This window comes from Nannospalax galili, unplaced genomic scaffold (genome assembly GCF_000622305.1).
Source record: "Nannospalax galili isolate Female #2095 unplaced genomic scaffold, S.galili_v1.0 scaffold2369, whole genome shotgun sequence".
NCBI classification, from domain to species: domain Eukaryota; kingdom Metazoa; phylum Chordata; class Mammalia; order Rodentia; family Spalacidae; genus Nannospalax; species Nannospalax galili.
The window spans coordinates 46,573-52,177 of NW_008358943.1; the positions used below are offsets into that span (position 1 = coordinate 46,573).

Genomic DNA, 5,605 nt, shown 5'->3' on the forward strand with positions numbered 1-5,605 from the left:
GCCTCACCCCATTGCCAGTTCACTCTCTGCTTCCTGTGCTTGAAGACCTTGAGTGCTCAGCTTTTTGCTCTGGCTGCCAATACAACTTCTATTCTTTAATAGAAATAAAAGCCTCAGGAGTCTAACTATGCCTGGTTTTCTGCTCACTATTTTGGAAAAACAAGATTGACAATAGAACCGTAAAATGGGGTTGGAGAGACGGCTCAACGGTTAAGAGCTCTGACTGCTCTTGCTTGAGGACCCAGGTTCGAGTCCCAGCACCCACATGGCAGCTAACAACGGTCCTAACTCCAGTTCCAGGGGACACCCTCTTCTGACCTCCACAGGCATGACACGGGTGCACTTACACACATGCAGGCAACACACTCATACACATATGCTGAGAAAACAATAAAATATTTTTTAAAAAACTGTAAAAGATTTTCTAGAACTGAATTTTGATTGGAATGTCAATGAGAAAGGGAAGAAAACACAAGAAACTGGATAGTAAAAAAAGACTGATGTACATTGAATGATCCAATTATATTATTATTATATCATTATATATTATATTATATATGCTATATGTATAATATATAATATACATATATTTATATTATAGCCTTTTTTACATTTGTATGAGATATATTAGAAATATTTTAAAAAAATTATCAGTCATTTCGTATAGACAGAACTATATGGGGACCTAAGTTATTGTTACAAAGTCGCTTGTGAGCTCACTGTCAGGTAAACGAATGAATCATACACTATTTAGTGTCAGCAGGAAGGTGACGTGAACCATCCTTGCATGGATTTGCCCGTAGAACCATCGTACCTGAAGAACCGTGAGCATCGTTCCTTCCCTTTTGGAGAATGCTTAGAAAAGTTCTGATTGGTTGCTTCCTCCTTTTTCTGTCTTTTTGGTTGTTTTTCTCCCTTTTGTTCCGTGCGGTCTTTGTTTAGAAGAGCTGTGTCATTTAATCAAGTTTGATGTCATTCTGCTCCTTCACTTTACTTTTCCAGGTTTATAATTTAACCTTCGGTGAACTATGTGTTTCTGTATCATCTGGGGATCTTTTGGTGCAGATTCCTGAACCCTCAGTAGGGTAGCATTTTCAATGGCTCAGGGATGGGTTCAGGGACAGATTGCAAGAGATTCTGTTACTGGGAATTTTGGAGAGTGACTTCATGGTCATCAGATGATAGTGGGGTGGGGTAGGTGGGGAGAAATTGGGATTCCTGTCTTGGAGTTCTTAGTTTGCTTAATAAGAGAATTGGAAAATGGACTCAGCTGGGTGTGGTGGCACACACCTTTAGTCCTTGCACTCAGGAGGCAGAGGCAGACATATCTCTGAGAGATCGAGGCCAGCCTGGTCTACGTGGCGAGTGCCAGGCCACTTGGGGCTATAGGGAGACCCTGTCTCAAAAAAGGCTAAAAACAGACAAACAAAATTAAACCCCAAACTCAAACAGACTTGAGGACAGTTTTATTAGAATTACAAATAAGCCGGGCATAGTGGCATATGTTTTTAATCCTAGCACTCGGGAAGCAGAGGCAGAGATAGAGGCAGGCAGTCTCTGTGCGATCTAGGCGAGCCTTGTCTACATAGTGAGTTCCAAGCTAGCTGGGGCTGCAGGGAGACCCAATCCCAAACAGTCAAAAAACAAAAACAAAAGTAAAAAAAAAAACAAACAAAAAACAACCCAAACTCAGAGCAGTCAAGCTATAATCTCAGCAGCTGCCTGGATGAGGAGAGTGGAGGGGAGAAGAAAAGCCGTGCAGTTTCAGCCATCATGGAGGTTTGCCCCATGGCGGTAAGCAGCTACATGGTGGGGGAGGGAGCTTTAGAGAGAACACAGGGAAGACCAAATTAACAGAGACACAGTAAGCACATTTGGGTTCTGGCTGAAAGAGTCAGAAGAAAGAGTCAGAAGAGGAAAAACGAAAGGAAAAGCTAGGACTTAGAATCCCAGCAGAACCTCACGGCAGCTAACGGGCTCTGCTTTAGAGAGCAGAAATTCTTGGGAGAGTACATTCTCCCTAAAGGGATACTTATTGTGCCTATCTCTTTAGCATGGCTTAAGGTGAACCTGCTTTCCGAGGGGTGGTCCTGCCTACCTGACCTCTGTCTGGTCTCTTGGCCAGGTCATTGACCTGCCCAGCTGGATAACTCAGGGAGGAAAGAATGGCATGTTTCCACCTGGAGGTAGGCATCGTTCTCTTGGCTGGGAGGTAATAGCTTTCCCTGAATAGGCCTTTAGTGCTACTCTGCCAATGCTGGGAAGGTACTTTGAAAAGCACTGCTTTAGATGAATACTTGGCTATATAAGTTTGTATGGTTAAAAGAATAAAACTGATCCAACATTTGTTTTATTTCCTACCCATTAAAAGGTAACTGTGGGGGCTGGAGAGCTGGCTCAGGGGTTAAGAGCACTGGCTGCTCTTGCAGAGGACCTGTATTTGATTCCCAGCACCCACATGGTGGCTAACAACCATCTGTAATTCCAGTTCCCGGGGATCCGATGCCCTCTTCTGGCCTCTGTGGGAACTGCATGACACAAGTGCACTTACATACACACAGCAATACACTCATACACATAAAATAAAAAAATTAAAAAAATTAAAAGGTAACTGTAGACTGCTGAGACGAAGCCAGCAACATCATTCAAGGCACATAACTGATATCTGTGGAAGAAGAAAAAAAGGAATGACGGTTGGGTAGGAGGCATGCCAGTTGCTATACAGTTCCAAGTAGGACATCCAAGCCAGTGGGAAGTCTCTTGCAAAGGGGGAACCCCTGCCTGCTGGAATAGGGGCTGTCTTTGTCTCGGGTAACCTTTGTCTTGGAGAAGTGTGTAGAAGCTGGCCACAGATATAGTGTTAGATCCAGAGGGACTGTATCTGGGGTCATAAGTCATGTATGTGTCTTTCAGCAGCAGATCTGAGAGACGCAGGTCCTGTTGCCACACGTTGTTAATTTCTTATGAATCTTTCTATGTTCTTTTTGCACATACAAGAAATACACGGAGAGAATGAACAGGGGTGAACAGGAAGTGGGAGCGAAACCAAGACTGGACAGGACAGAACATCCTGCACTGTCTTTGGAAGGCTGGAGCCAACGTTTGAACATGTGGAATCCCAATGCTGGATACCCAGGGCTGAATCCATATCCAGCCCATGACTGATGTCCTGGTTCCAATCCTGCCTGTCCACCTGTCAATCCTGCCTCTCCTCTCTGCCCTCTTCCTCTAGGAGCTCCCCTGGGGAGTTGACTTTCCCCCTTATCCTGTACCACAGCCAGGGCGTCAGGACACCAACCCTCAGGTTTTTACCCTCCCCTGTACCCACCACCCGCCCCTGGCATGTGCCCTGTGAATCCTTTGGCTTCTGGTCTGAAAGGCCCAGGATTGGTGATGAACAAGATGATGCAGATTAAGAAGATTCACAAACAACCCAAGCATGGAAACATTCCTCCTCTTCCTCCTCCTCTTCCAGCCCCGACTCTGACTGAAGCAGGACTGGGCCTCCTCCCATCAAGTCTCACCAGCTCTGCTTTCCCATCAGGCTTCCGCTGTCATCTCGTGCTGGGGGAAATTAGCCTCTGCTCCCTGCCGGACTCCTACGGGTGCCTTCTCTGACTGGCTAGGAAGACTGTGAAGAAGACTGCCTTGTGCTGGCAAAGCCTGCCTTCGCCCTGCTTGATGTAGCTGAAGGTTTAGCAGGGAGCTGTCTTTTGAGGATGGTGAGCCTCTGAGCTGAATGCTGAAGACCACGCCAAGATCTGTAAAATATGATCTTTCTTATTTCCTGTTGTAATACTTGTGGTTGGGGTTTTGTGTAGATTTAGTTATGATGAAAAGCTTGTACTTTTGTAATGGTGGCACATTAGGGTGATTTAGTGGAAACTATATTCCCAGCAGGCCTTTTATCGATTGTAGTAATTGCAAAGCTGCTGGGAAGTAGAGTCCTTGGGCCTGATGAGTTCTTTTTTTTGGTTTCAGACAGTGTCTTCCTGTAGCTACAGCTGACCTTCTGGAACTTGCTATGTAGATCAAGCTGGCTTCAACCCCCGACCCCCAACTCCCAAGTGCTGGGATTAAAGGAGTGTGCCTTTCAGCCTCACTTGATGAGCTCTCCTGGAACCTAATCCATTCTTTATTCTATGTACTACCTTAGGTAACTGCCCTCTAGCCCAATCTAAATAAAGCTGTTTCCCCTGAAAAAAGGAAATTCCCAATTTTTCTTCTTCTTTTTTTTTTCTTCACAAAAGTCACGATTTTGTACTCTTTAAAATTTTTTTATTATTATTTTATTTTTCATTAATTTTTTTCTGGGAAAGTTTTTTTTTTAATTGAGTTTTTGTGCATTTTAAAGAATAGATCTTAATCAAAGTTTATTATTTTAAAAACAGTATTTTATTTATTTTCATTTTATGTGTATAAAGTGTGTGCTGGATAGCTTTAGTGTCAACTTGACACACCTGGGTTGAGGGAGCCTCAACTGGGGAGTTTTCTCCATAGGACTGGCCTGGGGCCATGGCTGTGGGTCATTTTCTTGATTGTTGAGTGATATGGGAGGGCCCAGCCCACTGTGGGTGGTGCCACTCCTGGGCAGGTGGGCCTGTGAAGCAGGCTGAGCAGGGGCCAGGGGAGCAAGCCAGTAAGCAGTGTTCCTCTATGGTCTGTGCTCCAGCTCCTGCCTCCAGGTTCCTGCCCTGAGTTTCCACCTTGGGATCCCTGATGAACTTGACCAGGGAGATGCAAGATTAATATGCCTTTTCCTCCCCAAGTTGGTATTGGTCAGAGTGTTTTGTCACAGCAATGGAGAAACAAGCTAGAACAGAGTATATTGCCTGCATATATGTAAGTGTGCCAGTGCTATGCAATGCCTGTGGAGGTCAGAAGGGAACGTTGGATCCCCCTAGAACTGGAGTTATGGACAGTTGTTAGCTGCCATCTAAATGCTGGGAACTGAACCCAGGGCCTCTGCAAGAGGAGTCAGTGGTCTTAACTGCTGAGCCATCTCTCCAGTCTTTATTTATTATTTTCATTTTATGTATTTGTGTGCATTATCTGCATGTATGTAAGTGCATCTGTGTTGTGCAGTGCCCACAGAGGACAGAAGAGAGCATTGGAGTCCCTGGAACTGGAGTCATAGATGGCTGTTAGCCACCAAACAGGCGCTGGTAACTGAATCTGGGTCCTTTGCAAGAGTAGCCAGTGCTCTTAGCTGCTGAGCCATCTCTCCAGCCCCAGGAATCTGTATTCTTTAGGCTATGTTTACCACTTGCTGATTTTCATGCAAACCACGGGCAATCATTCCCTCATTCTTTTACCATTGCCCAGTGTTCTGTCATTTAGTTGTATACGTTTGTTAGTTTGTCTATTTACTTACTTTAATCAGTCTTTGCAGATAGACATTTATTTCCATTCTAAGCAATACTGCTGGGATTAAATTTGTACAAACATCATTATATATATGTATATACATATATGCAAATATATCTATAGAATTGATTCCAGAAAAGAGCTACTGGATCAGAGGATGTAAGTCATGGTGAGGTGATATCAAATTGATCCCCATAAAGCACAAATTTTATTTATACCTTGGTGGATGAACATCTCC

General features: G+C 44.3%; 1 pseudogene; it reads left to right on the forward strand.

The window, feature by feature from the left end:
- Positions 1-3,108: 3,108 nt before the first annotated feature.
- Positions 3,109-3,491, forward strand: LOC115068335 (annotated as a pseudogene).
- The last annotated feature ends 2,114 nt before the right edge of the window (positions 3,492-5,605 follow it).